Genomic DNA, 12,047 nt, shown 5'->3' on the forward strand with positions numbered 1-12,047 from the left:
TTTCAGAAAATTTTACATCTCTTCTAACGATAAAATTTTTGGATTTAGGTTGAAGAAGTTTATATCCTTTGACATCTTCAGAATATCTAACAAAAATACATTTTTCACTCTTTGGTTCTAAGGCTTTATGTTTCTCATCTGGAATATGGGCCCATGCTTCACTTCCAAAAACATTAAAAGTGACTTACATCTGGTTTAATTGAGTTCCATGCTTCTTCTGGAGTGATATTCTTTAAAACCTTAGTAGGAGTGTGATTTACTATGTAATTTGCACGGTTAATTTCTTCTGCCCAAAAATTAAGACTAAGTCCTTTAGATTGAAGCATACAATTAACCATTTCCTTTAAGGTGTGATTCTTCCTTTCAGCTACACCATTTTACTGTGGAGTGTATGGAACAATATGTTGCAATTGAATTCCATGCTCAATGAAAAAGTTGATGAATTTGTTGTTAACATATTCTCCGCCATTATCATATCTTAGCTTAAGAATTTGATGTCCAAATTGTTTCTCAGCAAAATCCTTAAAGGCCAAGAACTTGTTAAATACTTCGCTCTTAAGTTTTAAGAAGTATACCCAAGTGTGTTTGGAGAAATCATCAATAAGAGTTAAGAAATACTTGTAGACATCTAATAATGAAACAACTAGAAGTGGACCACATAAATCACTATGCACAAGTTGTAAAGGGGTTGAGGTGTGCCAAGAGGCATGTTTTTCAAAACTATCCTGATGATGTTTTCTAAGTGCACGTCCAAAACAAACGCCATCTCTACAAGATACCATAGGAAGACCTAACACCATATTTTATTTACATAGATTTTGAAGGGAGCAATAGTTTAAGTGACCAAATCTCTCACACCAAAGTTTGCTCACTTCATCGTTATGAGCAACAAATACTGAGGGAAGAGTTGATGACCCAAATTTGTTAAGATTATACAACCTTGTAGAATCATCAACAATACCAGTATCTAAAATTTGTCTAGGATCTCTTAGGTCCTTAATTACAACATCATGAGGTGAAAATTCAATGATTTTACCTTCACCTGAATGAGTTATTTGATATATAGATAGAAGGTTGTAGGATAAGGTAGGAACACATAGTACAACATTAAATTGACCATTGTCTAGATGAATAGTTCCAGTCCCTACAACACTAAGATATCTATCATCACCAACATATATACCTTTGGTGTTGTAATCATTTAAAGAAGAAAACATGGCTTCTCTTTTTTCCATGTGATAAGAAGCTTTGGAATAAATGAGCCACTCATGAGAAGGAGTAGAAGAAGATACATTTACTACATAACCAGATCGAGATGTTTGATAACCACATGCAAAAAGTGTTATTCCTGAAGATGAAATTGATGTTGAAGAGTGTTCCAAATGGATGTTATGCTTCTCCATGGTTGCTTCCAAGGCTTCCATCTTCTCAAAGCATTTGGATATTAAGTGGCCATTACAATTACAAAAGTTGCAATGTCTATCAGTCTTATTCCCTTTGTTTTTTGCTGCCTTATCATTTTGTTGAGTTCATTTTTCATTATGAGACTAAAATTGCTTAGGACCCTAGTTTGGTTTAGGATCATTATTTTTAGCATGTTTCTTCTTAAGATTCTTTGAACTTGGTTGTTGTTGGGTTGCTCAAGCTTTCTTAGAATAGTTTCTAGTATTAAGAAGACCATGATGTAAGATTTTTTCTTGCTCTCTTATTAAAGAATCACAAAAGGCATAAAAAGAGGGGGACTTGTAGGCTTATCCTTAAGAAGTAAAGGCTTCTCTAGTAGAATGGAAGGTGGAAACAAACATAGAGTATGTTGATCCTAACTTAGTAAGAATGGAATAGATAAGGCTACCATCTTATTTCTTAACCTTAACACCTTCCAAGAGAAGTCTAAGGGTCTTAAAATTGGACAAAAAATATTCAATGGAAGAAAAATTATTGGGTCCAATGTAAGCAACCCATTTTCGAGTTTATGGGATCTAATTTCATTTTTAATTCCAAAAACATTACTGAGCTTTTTCATTGCTTCATCAGGGGTATCAATTTCTGCGATATGGAATCTAAGGTCTAGAGAAATAAACGTCCCTATCAACCCACGTGATTGATCTTGCTTATTTTCCCATTTGGCTTGGTTATCTTCATCTTGAGGTTTAGACTCTTGGCCTAAGGCTCTTCTATAAAGACCTTTACTTCTAATTAAATCCACCATGTAGGATAACCATTGGAAGTAGTTGGTGTTGTCAAGAATAACCAGGCTTGGACTTTCCATTTTAAAATAATCTAAACTTGTATATGTTGAAACTAAGTATTCAAATGGAAAGATCTCAAAAAATTAGGCCGATTAAAAAAAAGGGCTCTGAAAATGACTTACGGATGAAGAAGTTATGCACTTTTGAAAAAAAAAAAAAATTGAAGATGCCAACGAACCACGTGAATATTTGGAAGTTGATGATAATGTTATATTTAAAATAAAATAAAAAAAAAAACCTTTCCAAACTTAATCTAATTAGCTCACTTCTTTTTTAAAAACGATTACTTTATGTGACCCACTTTTATAAATAAGTGAAAGTCATTTTTAAAATGGTACTTTATGAACTATCCACTAAATTGTAACTTAAAAAAAATATAAAGTGACTTCAGAATTATAAGTGACTCGCCTTTTATAATGGGTGAGAACACATTTACATAAAGTAACTTTAGAACATAAGTTACATGTGCTTTTTGTAAAAGTAACTCAACAAAAAGAGAGACTTGAACCCAAGACCTCTATTCTCATAAAGTAACTTTAGACCAAGTGAGCTAGTTTAAAAGGTTAATAATTGTTGGAAAGGAGGAAGGATTTTTTTTTTGGCTCACTGAAGCTTTAGGATGCATGCTTACTTGAAAAACCCATTTTTTCCTACAAAACAAAAAAACAGCCACACAAACCAAAAGAACAAGCAAAACTATCCAAGTCTTATGGCTTAAAGTTAGATTTGGCCGGAAACTAGATATTTTCCGCAATGTTTTTGATTTTCCGAGATCACATTAAAGCGCAACGGAAAAGAGCATATGCATGAGAAAAAATGTTTCTTTCCGTTTCTGGTTTGCCCTGATCGCACAGAGTCGCGGGGCAAAAGCATACGTAAAAATGAAATGTATAGATCTAGTAATAAAAAAAAATTGTATAGGAGTATAAACCAAAATAAATTGAGAGATAAATAACAATAACTACAAATAAAGACTATATAACCTGAAATATTAAAAATGACGTAGTTAGGGCTACCAGAAACCTTTTTGCGTGAAACAAAAGTGTTCCTCACTGGAACATATGCTCCTAACACAATAGAGTAGTCCTTTCAGCTCGAAAGCAGTCAGAAATAATAGATCTAGGAAGTGACAGTCAGATGCAGTTGTACTAGCTTCGAATTTGGGTCACCAACGGATGCGGCCCTCGAATAGCTCTGATACCATGTAGGAATTTATAGGGTAAGTTCCTTATATAGAACACTAAAGTACATCACTCAAAAACATATTATAGATCAATACACCAGTATTCTTGACGTGGTTAAAATCCTCAAAGAGGGAAACAGTCCACGGCCTGAGCCAATGTGGCCACTTTAGGAAATTTATTAATGTAAAAGAAAGAAAATTTACATAAGCTTCTCTCATGAACGGTCACCTAACAAATGACCTTCCATGCTCTTTAAATAGACATCATGGACCAATCGGGTGTTAAGCCATGGATCAAGTATCGGTAATGCTGAGGAGAGAATGAATTGTTGTATCTCTTCATGTCTAGAACATATCATTGTTGTCAGATTGTAAGTTACAAAAAGTACACACCAAAGAAACACACTTTACCTAACTATACACTAGACCAAGTTATACTTAATTATTTCATATGTGTCGGAATACCCTAACACAATCGACAGTGGGACAAGAACTATATTAAGGTTGAATGGAGCAACGTGGAAAGGGTCAACTTTGGGTCTAAGTTGACATAGCCAAAAGACTAGTCGAGATTTAACATTGACCTAGTTCGAGGTCAATTTGGGAGTTTGTTCCACATAAACAGTCTTGAGGTATGAGCAGACATGAAATGTCAATATAAGAGTGGGTTAAAAAAGAGTTAAAGGCAGCGAGGCCACGATAAGAAGGTAGGCATAATGGTCCCATAACCCATAGGACCAAGATTGAGACTAGGAAACAATGAAAATGAAGAAACTCCAAAATCATTTGCATCAATTACCCACATCCACTCACCCCACAACAATGCTCTTAGAAAGAGAAACATGACCGTCAGTTTTGCTCCAAGTCTGGGTCCCGTGACTGTACCTGACCATTGCTCTCTTTTCCCTATTGTACTTGCTCCTTCCTTTGGTGGGTAGTGGAAAGGATTTGGTCTTCCTTCCTTCTTCAATATACTTTGAGGGTTATTGGGGTGGGGTGGCTCAAAAATTTTCAACCATCCATCTCGTTTCCTCAAATTGATTCCAACTCCTTCTACCCACTAGAACAGGGGTTCTGCATGATTTCAGGTAATAGTTAGGGGTAAGGTCCCCCTATCCTACCATTAATCAAGGGGGTATAATCTCATCCTACTGCTACAGCTCCCAAAGTGGGAATTGTCCTAACACCATTCCACCATATGGACTCGCAAATTCATCCTTCAAGGGGTGTCAGGATGGACTTACTAGTGAGACTGTAGCATGACGTGATAAGCATCTCTATGAGTGGAGGGGCCCCTCCCTAGTCCTAGACACTTGTCACAACTTAATCACCTCCCATGGATGAATTATTCTTTTCCATATATGTCGCTTCCTACTCTTTTGATGTAGACTCTTCTTACATAACTAAATCACCTTTCCATGGCCACTCCCTAAGGCCAATTATCTCATCATTTCCTCCATCTCTTTCAATTTTCCTTCATCTCCCTCTATGAGCTCCCTCGTACTCCTTCAGTTTGGCACCACTCTTACACTCCTTCTCCTAGTTCCAGCGTAAATTGCCCTTGTCTCCTCTAATCCTTTATTAATTGAAGACTAACTTTCGCCAATTCTTTCATTCTTCAATTATTCTGTGGGTGGTATTTTATAGTGTTTCACACTTCCCACTCCTTCATCATGGTTTCTTGTGACCTTGACTCTGCCATTATGGTTTTTAGATATGAATCACTCTGAGCCTACATAAACTTGGTTTACAATCTTCCTTCATATCAACTTCATATGATAGTTCACATGTGCTACCTATCTCGCCCCAACCAATTTCAGCTTATGTTATCCTTTTACCTTGGCATTAACCTCATTAGTGTTCACCATCTCGGGATTCCCTAGTTTAATTTGGCAACTCGCATGCTTTCTTCTGCAACAAAATTTTGATTCAATAATCTTCCCAGACACTTTCTTTCAATTCAATTATGATTACGATGCAAGGAATGAATACTTTGGTGCAACTCCCATCACATGGTCCTAACCTTCAACTATGTTTTTGAGCCTTCACATGTTAAAGTATGTCATCACTGCTGCACCTATTCCAAAAGATTGTTAATCTCATCCTTAATTATGTTGAATATTTTTCATTCAAATACGTAATTATCTTATTGGCCTTGAGTTCTTATTTTTGTACTTGTTTATTGCATAGATCAATGTTCATTTCTGATCCTCTTATCATAATCTTCTATTGTGAAATTATATAAATATATTCCCATATAGAACAAACTTCTTGAATAATTCCATGCTAAACAAATTTGCCTAGCCTGAATTAAAGAAATAATACCTTTCAGCTTGGTTTACAACGTTTTGATTTCATCTTGAGTTACCTTATACTTATTGTTAAGTTTAATTTTATTTTCATTTGTTATGTTTAGTTACCTCTCCTTTATTTTCAACTACTCCCTCTCCATGACCAAATCATCTTGGGTTTTCTTTAGTTCAACTTTTGAAATTCTGAGCTCTACCATGACCTTTGTCAATTTCTCTGAGGGTCATCTAATTCAGTTGGAACCATAATGGTGCAAACATGATTTTTAATTGATTGTTGTAGGCTCTGAACTTGTTCCTAAAAAATAACACTCTCTTTATTTCTATTAACTAATTATCCTATTAATAACCCTTTTTCTTTTTCAACTTAAGCCAACTCAATTATTTGAGCGTGCTTAGTACCAAGAATTTTTAACTTATTCCTTAATGATTTCACCTCAGAATATGTGTTCTACAACAAGGCCTTGATGTCTTCCCTATCATTTGGATCTACTCCTATTTTAATGATTAATTTCATGTACTCTTCATTTTGGATATGTTGTGCTCTAGAATTTGCATTTTCCTGTTTCTGCTGATTGGAAACTTTCTCCAAAAGCTTTTATGCTTTGTTCACTATCAAAGAAATTTTGCTCACATCGCTACAAATCATTTCTCCTGCTTGTTTGTGAAAATTTATCTTGTTAGGTAGGGGAATATCAGCCACATTAATAAATAAATCCAATGTTCTAAAATATGGTCTTGAAGGAATAAATTGAGTAGCAGGATGTGTAAGAGAGATTTAATTGATTTCTCTCTAATTCCATAGCAAAGAGAAGTCTTGTTTGTGTGGGGTGTGTGTTATATTATTTCCACAACTAGCGCCATGTGTTTTACTTTGCGTCGAGAGTAGTGGGAGGGTCACAGGGGGGAAAATATCCCCTCCTATTGGGGGGTTTGCAAAGGGGCTACCACCCCCGCGCACAGGGTCCAGGGCAGCACCCCAGGAAAAAAAATTATGTAGACCCAATAATAATTGGGTGGGCCCAAAGATGGTGGGCGGACCTACCTATTGTTTTGTGCATGGATTTTTCACATGTTTTTGGCATGATGGGTTTTTGCCCATGGTATTTATAGATCCAGTCAACGAAACTACGGTTATGTTCTAATCCAAGGTTAGTGGATTGGGGTTTATGAATGCTTCGACATGTATATATATGTATTGTAACATTGAAAGGAATATAATATAAAATCAATCTGGTAGTCCTAGATTTGGGATCCAAGGGAAAATCTCTATAAATATGTGTTTTATGTTCTCACCATTATATATTTTTCTATTTTAAGAATTCATTTGCAGATAATTTATGTACAGGGTTAAAACCTACATTTGGTTTTAGAGTTGTTTCAGCTTCAAGGGGACGCCTTTTCTACTGAGGGGTTCTTCTCGAGCCTATGGTAGACCCTGTTATAGTGGGATATCTATGCGATCGATTATTGTGGCAAAAGAATATGGAGAAAAGTGGAAAGATAAAGCTCAAGAAATTCAATGGACAAAGATTTGGGTTGTGGAAGATCAAGATGGAGGATTTGTTGGTGGATAAATATCATTGGATCATGGTAGATCCAGGTACTAAACCAACGGCAATGTCAACAGAAGACTGGGGAAAGATGGATTGGAAGGCAAAGAGCACAATACGGTTGTGTATCTCAAAGTCAATATTGTTGAATGTATCAGGGGAATCTACAACGAAGGCTTTGTGGGACAAGTTAGGGACTTTGTACCAATCTAATTCTTTGTTGAACAAACTATTCTTTTAGAAAAAGTTGTATAACCTAAGGATGAAGGATGGAGACTCAGTAACATAGCATATGAACGCCTTTAATATTGTGGTAATCCATTTTTATATGTTGGTATAAAACTTTTCGATGAAGATAAGTGCATCTGTTTTTTTTGCTCTCTACCCGATTCGTGGGATAGTCTGGTTGTTGCTATAAGTAGCAATACAACATGAAGTTTGATGAAATAGTCTCATCCTCGTTGTCACAAGAGATGAGAGGGAAAATATGGAAAGACAAAATGGAGATGCCTTGTCTATAAGAGGATAGTCTCAAAACATAAACAGAAATAATTCCTCAAGTGGGAGATCTAAATCTCCACGAAAACTTGTAAAGGTATGCTGGAAATGTGGAAAAGAAGGGCACTAAAAAAAGGATTGTAAATCTAAAACTGCTGAGAAAGGAAAGGGATTTGATGATTCTCCTTATGCAGAGGCAAAAGCCACCTCATATGAAGGTGGGGATGTGTACTTGGATTCTTCTTCAAGTACACATATAGATCATGAGGCATGGTTGATTGACTCAGGTGTAGACTTTCACTTCACCCCCCATAGGGAGTGGGTCTGAAAGTATGAGAAATGTGATGGTGGTGATATCTTCTTAGGGGATGATAGGAAAGCCAAAATCATTAGACATGGAAAGTCAAACTGAAGTTGCAATATGGAAGGATTAGAACACTTCCGTGTGTTTTACATATTCCTGCAATGACCAGAAATCTGATTTCTATAACCAAGATGGATGATGCAGGTGTAAAAATAGTGTTCGAGAAAGATACCTGCAAGATGGCTCGAGGAGCACTGGTATTGATCCAGGGAATTTGGATTGGAACTCTGTACAAGCTTCTGGGTAGCACTGTTATTGATGGGTGCAATATTTCTATGGTTCCTAAAAGTGAAGCAGAAAATCTAGTGGTCTCTGGAGAAAATACTATTATATGGCATCAAAGGCTTGGAAATATAAAAGAGAAGGGCCTTAAAATATTACAAGGTAATGGTATGGTATAAGGTATGTCTAATTTCTCTCTATATTTTAATTTTTGTGAACATTGTGTATATGGGAAGAAGAATCGAGTGAGTTTTCCCTCTAGTGCTAAGAGCGAGAAAGGGATATTAGAGCTTGTGCACAGCGATGTGTTTGGACCTCTGTCAGGTCCATCATTGGGTAAGTCTGTGTACTATGCCTAATTTATAGATGACTTCTCAAGGAATACATGGATATAATTCCTCAAGAAAAAATCTGAATTCTTTGACAGGTTTAAATAATTTAAGGCTCTGGTGGAAAATCAGAAAGAGAAGAAGATTAAGGTGTTGAGGACAGATAATGGTGGAGAGTTTTTCAAGAAGGAATTTGAATATTTTCATAAGAAGTTTGGTATAACATAGCAGAATACTACTCCATATACACCTAAGCAAAATGGTGTTGCAGTAATAATGAATAGGACATTGATGGAAAAAGAAAGAAGCATGTTCAGTGTCATTGGATTAGGGCGGGAATTCTAGGAAGAGGTAGTGGATATTGCATGTTACTTGTTTAATAGATCACATTCATCAGTGTTGGAGGATAATACTCCACATGAGGTATGGATTGATAAGAAACCCTATCTTTCACATCTGATGTTATTTGGTTGTGATGCATATGTACATGTTCCAAAGGAGAAAAGAACCAAGTTGGATAGTAAATCTAAAAGTGCATCTTTATTGGGTATAAGGATGGTTTAAAAGGTTATAATCTTTGGAACCCAAAAATAAGGAAGGTTGTGTATAGCCGAGATGTGGTGTTTAGAGAGGTGAAATATGTTATTAAACATGAAATCCTACCAAAGAAACCTGAGAAGATAGAGTTGAGCTAAAGGAGGAAGAATCAGACTCTATAGAAAAACATGAATCAGAAGAGGAAGAGCTACACTGAGAAGATCATTGCGAGAGAGAAGGCATCAAGAAATGTATAGTCAATCTTATTTTCGTTAAATTTTTTCTTTACCTATCACTGATGATGATCCTAGAAAGTTCAAGAAGGTAATAGATTTACAGGATGGAAAACTTTGGAAAGATGCCACAGTTGATAAAATGGCATATTTGGACAAAAATGAGGCTTGCGATTTGGTGGAGTTGTCAGCTGGAATGAAACCCATTGGAAGAAAATGGGAATTTAATAAGAAGATGAATGTAGAAGACAAGGTGTAGAAATACAAAGCTCGGTTGGTAGAAAAAGGTTATTCCCAGGTGCTGGGAATTGATTTTGGTGATATATTTTCTCTTCTTTCCAAGTTAGATTTTATCAGATTACTTTTATCTATTGTTGTTACATTTTATTTTGAGATAGAACAAATGGATGTGAAGATAACATTTCTTCATAGGGATCTAGAAGAAGAGATCTATATGAAGCAACCTGAAGGCTTTGATATGAAAGGTAAGAAAGAACTCGTATGCAGGTTAAAAAAGTCTTTATTGTATCTTTTGAACCTATACAGAAATTACCTGCATACAAATTATAAAAACATAAAATAAACAATGGCGAGAACATAAAACATAAAACATATATACACAGAGATTTTCCCCTGGATCCCAAAACCAGGACTACCATATTGATTTTTCATTATTTTCATTCCAATGTTACAATACATATATATACATGTCGAAGCATTCATAAACCCCAATCTGTTAATACATGATTAGAACATAACCATAGTTCCCTTGATTGGATCTACAAAATACCATGGGTAGAAAACCATCATTCCCAAAGCCATGTGCAAAACCCATGCACAAAACCATAGGTAGGTCTGCCCACCTAATATAGGGTCCAAAAGAAATTTCTCGGGGCGCTGCCCCAGACCCCTTGCAAAGTGCCTACTGCCCCCCTGAAGCCCCCCTACTGCACCTGGCACAAAAAACAAAGGGGGCTTTCACTCCCCTTCACATGCGACTAGTCGTGGAAAGAATATAACACACACCCAACATTCTCCAATTTGTTGTTTTCTTTTCCACGCAGGGGGTCACAGAAGATCTTAGTCATTTATCCATCCCTACAACACCCATTATTTCTCTACACCAAGAAAAATTCTCAGTTCAAACAGACTTCGTCAATGCATCTACAACATTCTTCAAAGTGGATACCTTTACCAACAACGCCTTTTTGTCCTCAACCATATCCCTCACAAAGTGATACTGAAAATCAATGTGATTTGTCTTTGAATGATAAGTAGGGTTCTTTTACAAGAAAATTACACTTTGGTTGTCACAATCTATCCTTATAGCTCATTTTTCTAACCCTATACTTGAACACAATCTCTACAACCAAACTGCTTCCTTGCTTGCATGAGTGGTTGCCATGTATTCTACCTGTATAGTTAAAAGTGCCACTACGGACTGTCTCTTGCTTATCCAACTTATTGCTCCTCCAAATAGGTTAAACACATACCCACTTGTAGATCTTCTCTTATCTAAATCTCCAACCCATACCTCATCAACAAATCAATGAATGTCGAAAACTCTATCAAATCCTAGTCTTCCATGGTAACATAGACCATAATCACTAGTGCCATGCAAATACCTAAAAACCCACTTCACCATTTTCCAATGCTCCTTCCCTGGTTTTGACATAAACCTGCTCAATACACCCACTACATGTGCAATGTCTGGTCTAGTACGGACCTCATAGATCAAGCTATCGACTACACTTGCATATGGAACATGAGACATGTCCTCTTCCTCTTCTTGTGTCTTTGGACACTGTTCAACAGATAACTTTACACCTACAGGAATAAGAACCTTCAAAGGTTTACTATCCTACATATTAAACCTCTGTAATATTGTCTCGACATACTGCCTATGGTTTAACCAGAGCTTCCTCTTTTCCCGATCTCATTTAATTTCCATGCCCAAAATATATTTTGCAACACCAAGATTCTTCATGTCGAATTTGGAGGACAATTGGGTCTTCAAATCTTGGATAATTTCTTTGTTATTTCCAATCAGCAACATATCATCCACATACAAGACCAAATAAATTACACGGCCACCAATTAATTTAAAATACACACAATGATCAAATTTTCTTCTGGTGAAGCCAAGTCCCCATATATAGGTATCAAATTTCTGATGCCATATCCTTGATGATTGTTTTAACCCAGACATAGACTTTTTTAACCTGCATACCAGTTCTTTCTTACTCTTCACCACAAAGCCTTTGAGTTTCTTTATGTAGATCTCTTCATCCAGATCCCCGTAAAGAATTTTTATTTTCACATACATCTATTCTACCTCAAAATCAATCACAACAACAATAGATAAAATTAATCTAATAGAAGATACCTTGGCAACAGGAGAAAGAATATCACCAAAATCAATTCTCAACACCTAGGAATACTTTTCCTACCAACCGAGCTTTGTATTTCTCCACCTTTCCTTCTGCATTCATCTTCTTCTTAAACACCCATTTTCTTACAATTGGTTTCCTTCCAGCTGGAAACTCCACCAGATCCCAAGCCTCATTTTT

This window comes from Pinus tabuliformis, chromosome 8, assembly GCF_031772625.1.
Source record: "Pinus tabuliformis cultivar Carrire ecotype Pingquan chromosome 8, CPIR1, whole genome shotgun sequence".
NCBI classification, from domain to species: Eukaryota; Viridiplantae; Streptophyta; class Pinopsida; order Pinales; family Pinaceae; genus Pinus; species Pinus tabuliformis.